Here is a 13,051-nt window from a genome sequence, read left to right as displayed (position 1 = left end):
TATTCAAGGAGGGGCACCTTCATGAATTTCTCAGTGACCGGGCCAAAAACCATTTCCGGGAAAGAGATGCAAATAGGAAGAATGAACCTGAAAACCCCCAACATGTCATTCACATGATCATCGGAGGAGCCGACGTCCCATAGGGATCTACATTCAAATGCACTAAAGCGTCCATCACAAAGGAAAAACAAACTCGGACCTATGTGCCCGAGGACGCCCTATCATTTTGCGACAAGGAAGCAGAAGACATATCCCAGCCTCACAACGACGCCCAGGTAATCTCTATCCTTTTGAATAAAATTCAGGTTAAACGTGTTTTAGTGGATCCAGGTAGCTCGGCGAACATAATCAGATCGAGGGTCGTGAAACAACTTGGTTTGCAAAATCAGATTGTACCTGCATCCTGGGTGCTAAATGGCTTCAACATGGCAAGTAAAACAACGAAGGGGGAAATTATCTTGCCTATAAACGTAGCTGGGACCATACAAGACACCAGATTCCGTGTCATCGAAGGTGACATGAGGTATAACGCATTTCTCGGGAGGCCATGGATAAACAATATGAGGGCAGTGCCTTCGACTCTCCATCAGATGATAAAATTCCCGACAGAGGAAGGAATAAAAACAGTCCACGGAGAACAACATGCTGCAAAAAAGATGTTCACAATCGAGGAAGTGGTGCCGATACCGGAACCCTTGACCTCGGAGACATCGACCTCCAAAGGTAAGCAGGTCGCAAAGTAGTAGTCACAGCTTCGCGCCTCAACGGAAGCAAAATAATAGGTAATCGGAGGCGAAGAAAGGAGTTCTCCAGATCCTCGAACCCTCGTTGTTCCCAAAAAGCCCGATGCTACCGCTGAAAGGAAAGGTACACCTGAGAACGAGAAGTAGTCCCCGCTCTCAGGAAAAAACTCATTTAGTTTCTTGTTGACGATATAGATCACATTGCTTCAATATGACAGGGATTCCGCTCGATGGATAAATATGTAAAATAATTAAAACTTATATTGATGATTTGGCTGGTTAAGTCCCTGTACGCAGAGGACCACTTTAATTTATTTGAAGGAAATAGTCAACGTTTCGGGGCACTAAAACACAAAGAACATTCCAAAAAGGCGTTCCCTTGGAGTTGGGGCGACTGAGCTTCTCGGCCTTGGCGACATCAAATCAGGGCACCGAAGTCATCATCGACCAGGCCAAGGTCCTCGGAGATATGGTCACGGACAGCAAGACCTCAGAGTCATTGGTAAAGGAACTTATAGTATTAGCACAATAGAGGCTCTCAAAGGCCCGTGCTCTCGAGAACGCCCCTTCCTACACGAAGGTCGTAGGTTATAGAGCATACGTTGCACTCTTTTTCCCTTAGCTCGGATTTTGTCCCAGATGGGTTTTACCGGCAAGGTTTTTAACGAGGCAACACATATATGTTACCTAAGGAATGGCCAACAAGTATTCAAGGCTTCTTTTCAATCAACCTAGAATACTGGAAAAAACCTATGGGTGCAAAAAAACATGTGCTAAGGCATAATTTCCACTAAGTCTTTTAAGCCAAAATGAGGGAAAAATTATATAGCCATTCTAAGAGGCCAAATAGGCCCAACTTAAGAGCCTAAGGGTCGATATATAAGAGCCTAATGGCCGATAAATAAGAGTCTAAGGGACGATATGTAAGAGCCTAAGGGCCAACCTCAAAAGGCTAAGGGGCCTAAAACTTATAGTTCGAAGACTCCGCTTTCATTTCGATTCGTACTCGAGGTTCACAAAATCCTGAGCCAACAACGAGTTGATTTAAACTCGGCTCGAAAAATTATTATAAATATGTAAGGGTTTGTAATACCCCAAACTAATCCTCGAACCGGCATTCAAATGAAGTTTTCCATAAATAAAGGCGATGTTGAATACAGGCCATGTTAAAACCAGCACTAGCCGAAGACGATATAAAAGTCCTCCTCACATTTCCAAAAGATGATATTTACACAAGGAAGGCCTACAAGGAAACAAAATAAAGTAACCTAAAAACTACTTCGGGGCCACACCCTTAGCAGTTGCATCTTCAGGAGTCGTATCTTGGGGAGCCCCATCCTCGGCGGCTTCATCCCTATCTCTTTCATCCTCGGAGGCACTGGCTGAATCATCCTCATCGGTAAGTAGAACGGTCGCCTCTTCCTCTAAAGCCTTCTCCGCTTCAATATCGGCCGAAAGGTCGAAGTCGCGGGCAAGTATTTCCTCGAGGGTCATCCTCCGGGATTGTCGTCTAACATGGTCGAGGGCACTTGCTAATTTAACCTCTGTCGTAGAAGAGATATCCCTTTCCCGAGCATTAGTTGCCTTGGCATCAGCTCGATACGAAGCCATAATTGCCACAACATCAGATTTAGCCTTAGCCAGCATAGCAGCAGATCTGATTTTGAGCTCCTCGATTTCAAGGCCCCGAGCTAGGCTCTCCTCCTTCGCGCCTCGAAGTTGGAATTTAAACGAAGCTAACTGCTCTTTTAGATTTTCCTTCTCAGAAGCGAGATCATCCATACCTCGCCTCAACCCCAGGGCATCGGCTTCTTTTATCTTAAGCTCCTCCCAAAGTTGCACCTCCACATCGATTTTCTGACTGAACTGCAAAATTAACGATGTTAGCTACTAAAACAAAACGAGTGCATAATAAACTCTCGGGAACTATCTTACCTTCCCAATATACTCGGCTCGATCTTGGCACACCCGCGTCAACTCAGCTCGAAGATTATGGATCTCCAACTCTTTTTTAGCATATAAGGCTTTGACGACATCCCTATCCTCCAAAGTCTTCTTAAGCTCGACCTCGCACCGAGCAAGATCATCTTGGGACTTGGAAAATTCCCTTTTTTGGAGTACCGCAGCCTTCATAAAGAGGGAGTAAAGAACATTCAGAACAACTAAAACAACGGCGTAGCCGTAAAAATAGAAAACTTACTTGTTCAAAAATGAAGAAAGCATCTTGGTTGGAGCCGTCTTCAAGCCCTGCGAGGCATCCTTGAAAGATGTCATGCCCTTCATGGTTTCCTTGCGCTCTAGAAGATCTCATATTCACAGCCTCTTGGATTTATCCATCGGAGAACTTGGGGCCAAGGGGAGAATCATCCACGTTGATCACCCCGAGTGATCCGCTCGGGGCATTTTCTTTTATTTAGAGAGGCTCGGGTTAGGAAGTTTAGCCTCGCCCTCAGAATGATCCCCTAAATGAAGCGCCTTCTTTTTGGGCAATTGTTCGGGGAATTTGTTCGAACTCCCTTTGGAGATCTCTTCAGCTTTAGAGTGGGCCTCATCGACCGCCACCGGCTCGATAGGCTTTAAAGAATTGGAATTCTTTCTTTTACAATTTACCAATAGGAAATCATCATCTAATTCTTCCTCCTGTTCCCGAAGGCGTTAGGCCGCTTCCGGAGATAAGGCCGATGTGTCGGCCTTGGGCTTTCGAGCCACGTTCTTCTTTGGCTTCTAGGGATATTTAGATGTCTCCCTTCTTCTTTTTCTTTCTTTGGGAGGTTTCAAAGCCTCCACTTCACCAGCTGGATCCGTCCTCAATTCAACGGCGTTTTCGAGACCTGAGTAAAATCAAGATCAGCATCCCGTAACAGAAACACTGGAAAACAAACGAAGAACTTACCATGGTTTTTTGCCTCCCATCGACCCTTGGACAAGTCTTGCCAGCAACGCTCCGAGTAAGGGGAGGCGGAGGCTAGCTTTCAGACCCAGCTCGACGTCTGGGACCCCATCAGGAAACCAAGCAGCGGCTACATCAACATAAAGAGTTTAGGACAAAGGAAAATATAAAGTCGAGAAAAGAAAAGGAAGCAAGGTATACTCACGCTTCATGTTCCACTTCTCGGGGAACAACATCCAATCAGCAAGAATAAGATCATAGGTCTTGACTCGGACAAACCGGCTCATCCACCCACGGTTTTTGTCCTCATGGATACTAACAAACAGAGAATTTAACGATCAGCGTTGCAACTTTATCATGCACCCCGATAAAGTTGGGGACTATACAATCAGATCAAATGATCGAGGGTGAAGGACATCCCCTCGATTTGGCTCGAGAAAAACCCGATTAAGTAAACGATTTGCCGTAAGGAGGGGTAGATCTGGCCGAGCGTCACTTGGTATCGTTGGCAAAAGTCAAGAATATTTGGATTTATAGGGCCCTGAGCCGGAATTGCAGGGTCCAACGTAAATGGGTAGGTGTATACGCTCAGGTAGCCCGTTTTATACGTGGTAATGTCCTCCTCGGAGGGAGGAATCATTATTTCTTTCTTTTTTTCCATTTGCAATCCCCCTTTACTTACATAAGCTCAGCCTCGGTCACCAGACAAACATATCGAGACATGGGCTCACATCAGCCTGGTGTCGAGACAGGTCTCTCAATTTTAAAATCGTCTGTTATTTCACATGGCGAGGGAGTACACTCCTCGATACTAGGAGGCACTACCAGTTTACTTTTAGTCGATCGAGAAGATGATAAAGTTTTTTCCTTTTGAGGAACAAATTTAAAATTTTTAGCCATTTTTATGCGGTAGATCCGGGAAAATGAAAAATGCTATTAAAAAGGAAAAGGGAGAGCTCAAGGAAATTGGAAAGGGTTAAGTGAGACTTTAAAAGAAATATGGGAATAAAGTTTGTAAGGTTGTGGGATCTATCTATTTATAACGCGTGCTAAGGAAGCCAAAAGGTCGACCGTCAGCCGCCTTCAATTAATGGTTTCGGGAATCGTACAAAAAGCGACTTTTCAGTCACTTCAACCGCTTATGTCATGATATTGGAATTAGGACCGAGGCATCGGAAATTAATTTGTCGAAAATCATTAAGGACAGCATAGAAGTCGAGTTCGGGAAAATACCCACTCGATTGCCAAGCCCAAGGGCTACCCGAGCTCGAGAGAATTCTCACTCGGGGATTACCTGTGCAGCCTAAGGGCTGATTTCATTCCGAGTTCGAGCAAGTACTCACTCGATTACTAAGCCCAAGGGCTATCCGAGCTCAAGAGAATTCCCACTCGGGGACTACCTGTGTAGCCTAAGGGTTAACTTTATTTTGAGTTCAAGCAAATACTCGTTCGATTATTAAGCCCAAGGGCTACCCAAGTTCGAGAAAATTCTCACTCGGGGGCCATCTATGAAGCCTAAAAGAGGTAAATTTATTTTAAATTCAAGACCTTGTTCTCATTTAACTCGGGCTCAGGAGCCCAGTGTCTCGAGCTCGCACCGAATCAATCTAAGATTAGCTCAAGGATTAACATAGAACCTTAAGAGGTGTTAGTCGATTAAAACCTAAAGGTTTATTATGTTCCGGGTCCAGTATTCAGACTAATCATTAGAGTTATACACTCGAATTTTTCATAAACAAAGGCAGAATGGAATTCCACACAAATCGAAGATAAAATGAAGAAATTTTTATATTGACAAAAAATGTTTACAAAAACAATGAGGGGCCTTTACACAGAAACAAAGAAGAAAAAACAAAAAGCTAAGAATCTAATCTACTTTAGGGGGCATATCCTCGAGAGTGACATCTTCGGGAACCTCCTCCTCGGGGACTCCATCTCGATCTTCAGAGGAAATTGTGGCATGGTGAAAAACTTGGCGAGTATGGGTTTTGTCAGCACAACTATTGTGAAGTCACTTTTTGAGACGTTGTACCGGTGTGGGATGCAAAAGTAAGTAGATGATAGTGCCACCTTATTGCGCGGAAAGCAAAGAGAACGAGGTGCCACATCAGGTTGAAGTTAAGAAAGATGAGCAGCAATATAAAGTTCGCATATCTTCTGATATGGGAGGATTTAGGTGCCCCTCTCTCGTTGTCTCAAGCCAACAACAACAACAATAATAATAACAACAACAACAACCCACTATAATCCCACTTAGTGGGGTAAAACTTTGAAAAAAGGGAGTCATGGCGTAACTGGTAAAATTGTTGCCATATGACCTTGTGGTTAGAGATTTGAACCATAAAGATAGGGGATTAAAGGAAGAGATAGAGAAGGGAAAGGGCTAAAAGTTGATGAATAAGGAATGAGTATAGTTTGCTCAGCCAAGTAACCCCTTATTTATAGAGAGACAACGACGAAACCGACGACGCATTCATTGCTTTTGGGGAAATGGACCGACGGCGCATTCAATGATTTTGGGGAAATGGACCGGCGGTACATTCAATGCTTCTGGGGAGATGAACCGACGGGACGCTTCGATCTTTGTAAACGCCTACGTCACGAGCATGACGTCATCGCTAGAGGCTCGGGAAAATCGAGGCTCGAATCTTTTCATATCATTTTATTCTAAGAAATGCGGGGACTATCTGTATACGGTCAAAATCGAGGAGTATGATTTTGGAGTCTTAAATTGGGCTATAGGCTCGAGTCCGGGAGACTCGAGGTATGGGGCAGATCCGGCTAAGGGACGCCTAGCTCGAGGAAGCTGATCAAAGGCCTGACACGACCTGCATCGAGGACATCATAATATCGAAGTCAATCAAGAAAGAGAGGGAATTTCTCAAGGACACGTGGATGCGGGAATTAATTATAGGATAAGGGTTGTACGAAATAGTACAGGTCCATACTAGACCGTTATACACTTGTACCAATAAGATTCTTTACCTTTATGAGCAAGGTACTATATTGGGGTTTTCTCCTCCTATAAAAAGGGACCCCAATCATTTTGTAAAGATCAGATCATTTTACATTAATAGAACATTCTTATTCTTCTCTTGTTTAACGTGCTCAACAATTACTTTTCAACTTTATTGTTCATACCTTTTTGGTCTTAACTAACCTCGAGGTCCTTGGATAGACGAGCTCGAAGCCCCCTACTGTTTCAGCAACACTGATTTAGTTCATTAATTTTTCTTACTTAAGCTCAATATTACTCGTTTAATCACTAGTATTAAAATATATCACGTATCTTTAAAACCATAAAAATATCTTTAATTGTTACTCATATTTTTCGAGGTAAACAATCCGATAATAGAAGTATTCGAAAAATAGTCCGGGCCAAATTTTAAAGCATACTTGCCAGAAATTCAAGAAATTCAACAAGTTTTGTGATTGTTAGGATTTATGTCAAAATCTTGACACTCCCTGGATTCTTCAGCCACAAAGCTAAAAAATCTAGTGATCGTCATAATTTTGCTACAAATTGTGACCGTTCACTAGATTTTATCAGTATTGTGGCTGAATTCATGGTGCTTCGAAATTTTGGCGATTGCCAGAATCATTTTTCAATTTTTGGACGAGCATACTTCAAAATTCTGGCCGGAGGCTATTTTCTTTTTAAGACTTCTCTTACGGAGTCAAAATTTAGACGGTGGTTCTAAGAAGTTCCATGAAGCATGATTTTCCTATAATTTAAAGAGGACGGGCCACTTATGCACTGAGAGCAATCCGAAATTTAAGAGGAGAGATTAAATAATAAGGTCGGTAAGTTTTTCAAGATAATTCGGGATTACAAAGTTCTTTTTCTTTCTCTGGAAAAATTTTAGTCTTTGATCTCATCTTTTAGCATCGAATTATTTGCTATCTTATGTGTTTCTCCAAGAGCTTGATACGAAAAAAGCATACATGGAAATTAAAAGAAAAAGAAGGTGGACTTCTTATTGGATTTGGATGGGTCGGGAAGTAATTGGCGGTTGAGTTGGTGGAAAATAATGGCACATCCCACTCAATATATTTTCCTCTTCTGCCTCATTTTCTGCTTTTTACTACTTTGTATTTACTAATATTTATTTCAAAATGTATTGATAGGTGCCTCCATTCGTTATTTGGATTTATGATCAAGGCGACCACAACCTACAAATTGTTGGCGTATATATTTATAGTTGTATTAGAAATAAATATTTTTAACTATTAATGAACCTTGGCTGAAAAGTTGATGAACTATTTGAAGAATTATAATCAATGCTTCATCATATTATCGGCCCCCAAAGAAATAAAAGAACTTAAATTTTGATCCAATTTTTCAAAGAAACGACTATTAGGAAGTGTGCAGTTCAACCACTCATATTAAACAAGATTTATGAATTGGTGCAAAAAGTCCAGTAGAGTTAGTTATATGTTCTTAAAGTGATGCATGTGCATACTTTATGAGAAATTAAGAATCCAAAAGTCTATAGCATTGTTCTTAAGAGGGAGCATTGTCTTCTAGGGGATGGACGTTATCAAAGAATGCAGACTTTTCTTTATAACCATGGTAAACATGTCAACTTGAGCGCATCTAAATTGTTTTACCGGATATCAAGTACTTCTAACTAACGCAAATATTGGGTAACTAAACAGATATAAAGAGATTACTTAGCACTTTTTGTCTCTACTAGTATTTATATTATGATCTTTCATATATTGCGCTCATCTTATTGATGGCTAAGTCACTACCTTAAATACAAAATACAATTATGACCATAGCATCACAGTGTTAGAGATGTAGTATGGTAGATTGGACCCTTGTTGCAGGCCATGTCCTTTAATGACTTAGACCTACAATAAATTATGGCTTGATTGACTGTGTACTCCTAGAATTGCATTAACGTTACCACAAGACAAGATACCTAGAGCCACAAATTAGACATGAGTTGTTATACTAACTACTCCCATAAATTAATTTAAAACACATGTATCATACAATAATTTTTAATTTTTTTTACCTGTTAATAGTGCGTGTAAAATTGTATAGGCGTTTAATTGGGGGCATTTGTATCTATACCCGCTTTTTGAGTCACGTTTTAACTTGTGCTCGCTTTGCAAAAAAAATTCCAAGCGTACCCACCTTTTCGCGTAACTTCAGCATAAGGGGCTGAAGTAGTAAAGAGAATCACACAAAACTTCAGCATTCTAGTAGACGGGCCTGAAGTAGCAAGTGTACTGAAGTTTTTGTTTGTAATTGCTGAACTTAAGCATAGTAGCTGAAGTTTTGTTCTCTATTTGCTGAAGTTTTTATTTGTAATTGGTGAACTTAAGCATAGTAGCCAAAGTTTTGTTCTCTATTTGCTAACGTTTTTGTTTGTAATTGCACTAAATAAGCTGAAGTTTTTTTTTTTTGGTCCTGGATTCATTAGTTTTGTCATTAAGCTTTTTCAAAAACTTCAGCAGAAGATGCTGAAGTTATTTAGTTCATTTATAAAAACTTCAGCACTAAATAAGCTGAAGTTTTTTTTGTCCTGGATAAGCATTTTCAAAAACTTCAGCAGAAGATGTTGAAGTTATTTAGTTCATTTGTAAAAACTTCAGCACTAAATAAGCTGAAGTTTTTTTGTCCTAGATTCATTTATTTTGTCATAAAGTTTTTTCATAAACTTCAGCAGAAGATGCTGAAGTTATTTGTTCATTTGTAAAAATTTCAGCACTTTATAAGCTGAAATTTTTGATAAATAATCAGATTGCCAACAGTATCTAAATCATAATTTTTGGAAACAATAAACGTGAAAAGAACAGAATTATCATGAAAAGAATCACTAAGTGTGACCTTAAACTTTTCGTACGTGGAAATATTCACAAATTATTGTCTACTAACTTACGTAATTATTTATAATTTATTTTTAAATAATCTGATAAACATACTTATGTCAATCATCCCATGAACTGAAGTTTCATAGCAACACCAACAGCAACAGAAGAACGAAGAAGAAGAAGAAGAAGAAGAAGAAGAAGAAGAAGAAGAAGATGATGATGATGATGATGATGAAGGAGGAGAAGAAAGATGAGAAAGAGGGCTGAAGTTGTTTAAAGAGTGGGTACAAGTTAAAACTTTTTTAAAAAAATGAGTATATGTTAAATGGGGGCGACCAAATAGGGCGTCCCGTGCAATTTTTACCTTCTAATCAAGCCTAGGAGAAATTAAAAAATAGCCAGATTTACAACAGGTCATTCAAAAATAGCCCAATTTCAAAAGTAATCGAAATTTAGCCAGTTTTCATGTAAAGATAAATTTGAGCAAAAATACTGTTTAAAACCCGGAAAATACGCCAGTATATTATGTTGGAGACCCTAAATGTTTCAACTTATTTGTAATATTAACATATGCTCATTTCTATTTGTTCTAACAACAAATCTGATTGAGACTTACCACGTAAACTGTAGAGACACGGAGTGATGGTATTTGTGAACAAAATTTTCCAAAAGTCAATAAAATTAATTAAAAGATCTTTGTTTCTTCTGATTTTAGATAACCAATGCTTAAACAATTAATTTAAAAATATACCGATTGTTTGATTTTCTACTTTCGTTTTTCCTTTTAAGAAATACAATTACAAAATATTCATTGTGATTAAAAAGAAAAATATTATCGTCCTCCCCCCCTCCCCCCAACCCCCAACCAAGCCAAAAAGAAGAAAAAGATCTTCTGTAGTCCTTGCGAAAATAAAATGATATTTGAAGTTCTTCTATTGATTTCAAATCCATGATCTTCAATCGGGACCTTTTCGAACACTGCACGTAGCAAAAGCTTAATGCATCGAGCTGTCCGATTTTCGACCGGTCAAAAGATCAATAATTAAAATTTTGCCCTACTCAAGCTCCACTGTAAATGGACAAATTAAATAAGAAACATGTACAATAGAAATTAACGGAGTGATTATGCCAGATCTCTTGGGATAGACGACAGAAAGGGGACAATTAGTTCACTTAAACTAAGTAAACAATACTAATATATTGTCAACCTTGTAATATTTGATCGAGCAATCCATTCACAAGAAGAAAACTAAAAAGAAAAAGCCAAACAAAAGGACCCTGAGTTTGACCAATCAACTCTCTCGCTATCTTTCTTTTTCACACTCTTTTTTTCTCTCTTTTTCTTGGGTTTAGTAATTTGGTGCGTGATTAGCGGCCGTGGAAATTGGAAGTCCAGTAGGTCTCTTTTTTTTCGTCCATTAGGTTTTTTAATTACTAAAAAATTGAAATTATTATATCTCTGCTAAAATTAGAAATATGAAAAGTATTTGGACAATTGATCAATGGAGTTTCTAAAGTTTTGTGGTCTTTAAATAATTATAGGAGGAGTCAATCGAGGAGATAATATCGCAGTAATTAGAATATTTTCATTTCAGCTATTCACATAAGCTCCACTTTCATATTTGGTAATTATATTCTTCCTAGAAAGAAGGAAAAAAGAGAGAGGAGATTTTTTTTTGGTACTAAAGATAACTATTATACATAACTAAACATGCGTATAGAGTAGTTGATGCGGATACTGCACCATATTACAAACCACATTTCTTGTAGTAGCACTAGGCATAGAGCCAAGTAAGTTAGGAGTAATATCAGATACTGTATTACAAATACTAGGATTAGATTTATCCATACGTAACCCTCCGACACTGCCTGAAGTAAGACTATAGAGGTTCCTTCCATGCACTGTAGTTATTTGCTCTTGACATCTTCTACATTCTGTGGAATCAAACGGAATCCTGACAGTCCTAACTTGTCTTCTTCCAAAATTTGCTCAACAAAAGGTGGTGGGTTGTGCAAAACTTCTATATCATTAGTTCCTTCCAAAAAACTTCCCAAACTTGCTAGTTTGTTAGTTAACCTATTTTGTTCTCTGTACGCATGTGTAAGCTGCAAACCATGGAGCATCCCTAGTAGGTGCCTGCAATCATGTAATAGATTGGCAAACAGTAGATTATCATTAACTAGTATTGTAATTACCTATTTGGCATTAATTTCCACTTGAAGTGGTATTAGATTATGAAGCCTAGCCAAAGTAAGTCCCTGTAGTAATGCATACACCTCAGTTGAAAGAGTGGATTGCGATGGAATGTTACCCCCAAAACCCTAGAATCCAGTCTCCATTATGATTCCGAATTACTCCATCAATGTCATTCTTATTCAAAGTTGTTGAATTCGAACCATCCGTATTTAGCTTATAGATATTAGGATTTGGAGGTAGCCACTTTAAAGGAGTTCTTACATGCCTTTGTATTTTATGAGCAGAAGAAGTAATATAACAAAATTCCATAGCCGATTGAGTAGTGAAGTTGACACTAACTTGTTTATGCAAGTGTTCATAAATATTTTTACTTCTAGTGGTCCGGATATTCCAACGACTCAAAGGCACATAAGTATGTGAATTAATGTTATGAGGAAATTTTTTGTCTTTAAAATTAACTAATTTAGTAAGCCATTCATGTGGCATATTGAAGTTAGTAAGTATTTTAACATAGCTCCTCATTCCTAATTCATGCCAATATGCAGCAGCATTTTCACACTTGAGGAAAATGTGAGTGGCTGATTCTTCTTCCTTGTGACAATATTGACATGCAGAATTCGAAATAATATTAAGATGCTGAAGAAATTGATAAGTAGGCAATCTATTATGATTTAGAAGCCAAATAAAATATTTAATCTTAGGGTGTATTGGAAGCTTCCATATCCAACAAAATGTTGGTACTATATTATGCTTATTATCAGTATTATTTTCTAGAGCCTTATATATAGAATTGACCGTGAATTTTCCATTAGAAGTTAAAGCCCAGTAAATGCTATCATTAGTAATATTATATCTAGAAATGTATTGAGTTCTGATAAGCTTCTGGATATCCTTGGGTAGGTCAAAAGGTAAAAGATCTCAGTTCCAACCCTCGTTATAAATATCGTGAATAGTCATCTTATGATGCAAGCAAGGTAATGGACCATTAATTAATGAACGAAGAGTTAATCTATTTTTAATCCAACAGTCGTGCCAAAAATTTATGTTTTTACCAGTTTCAATATTCCATTTTAAACCAAGTTGGAAATTTGTCCAACCTTGTAATATATTACGCCAGGTTGTAGAGAAATATGATGAAGGAACTCGATGAACAAATTTATTAATTAAGATTTTTGCCCAAAGCTGTTGACGAGAATGGAATACTCTCCTTGCTAGACTTGCTAGCAATACAGTATTCTTTTGTCTTAAATTTTGGATTCCTAGACCCTCTATTTCTCGTGGAGTGGTAATTTTTTTTTCTAGTTTAGAAGATGCATTTTCTTTTTGGCAACAGTTGTTCCCCACAAAAAGTTACGTTGATATTGATCCATTTTTGTAACAATATTTGACGGAATT

The sequence above is a fragment of the Nicotiana tabacum genome, chromosome 3 (assembly GCF_000715075.1).
Source record: "Nicotiana tabacum cultivar K326 chromosome 3, ASM71507v2, whole genome shotgun sequence".
Lineage (NCBI taxonomy): Eukaryota > Viridiplantae > Streptophyta > Magnoliopsida > Solanales > Solanaceae > Nicotiana > Nicotiana tabacum.
The sequence above is the reverse complement of the archived record's forward strand: the minus strand, read 5'-3'. Positions refer to the sequence as shown.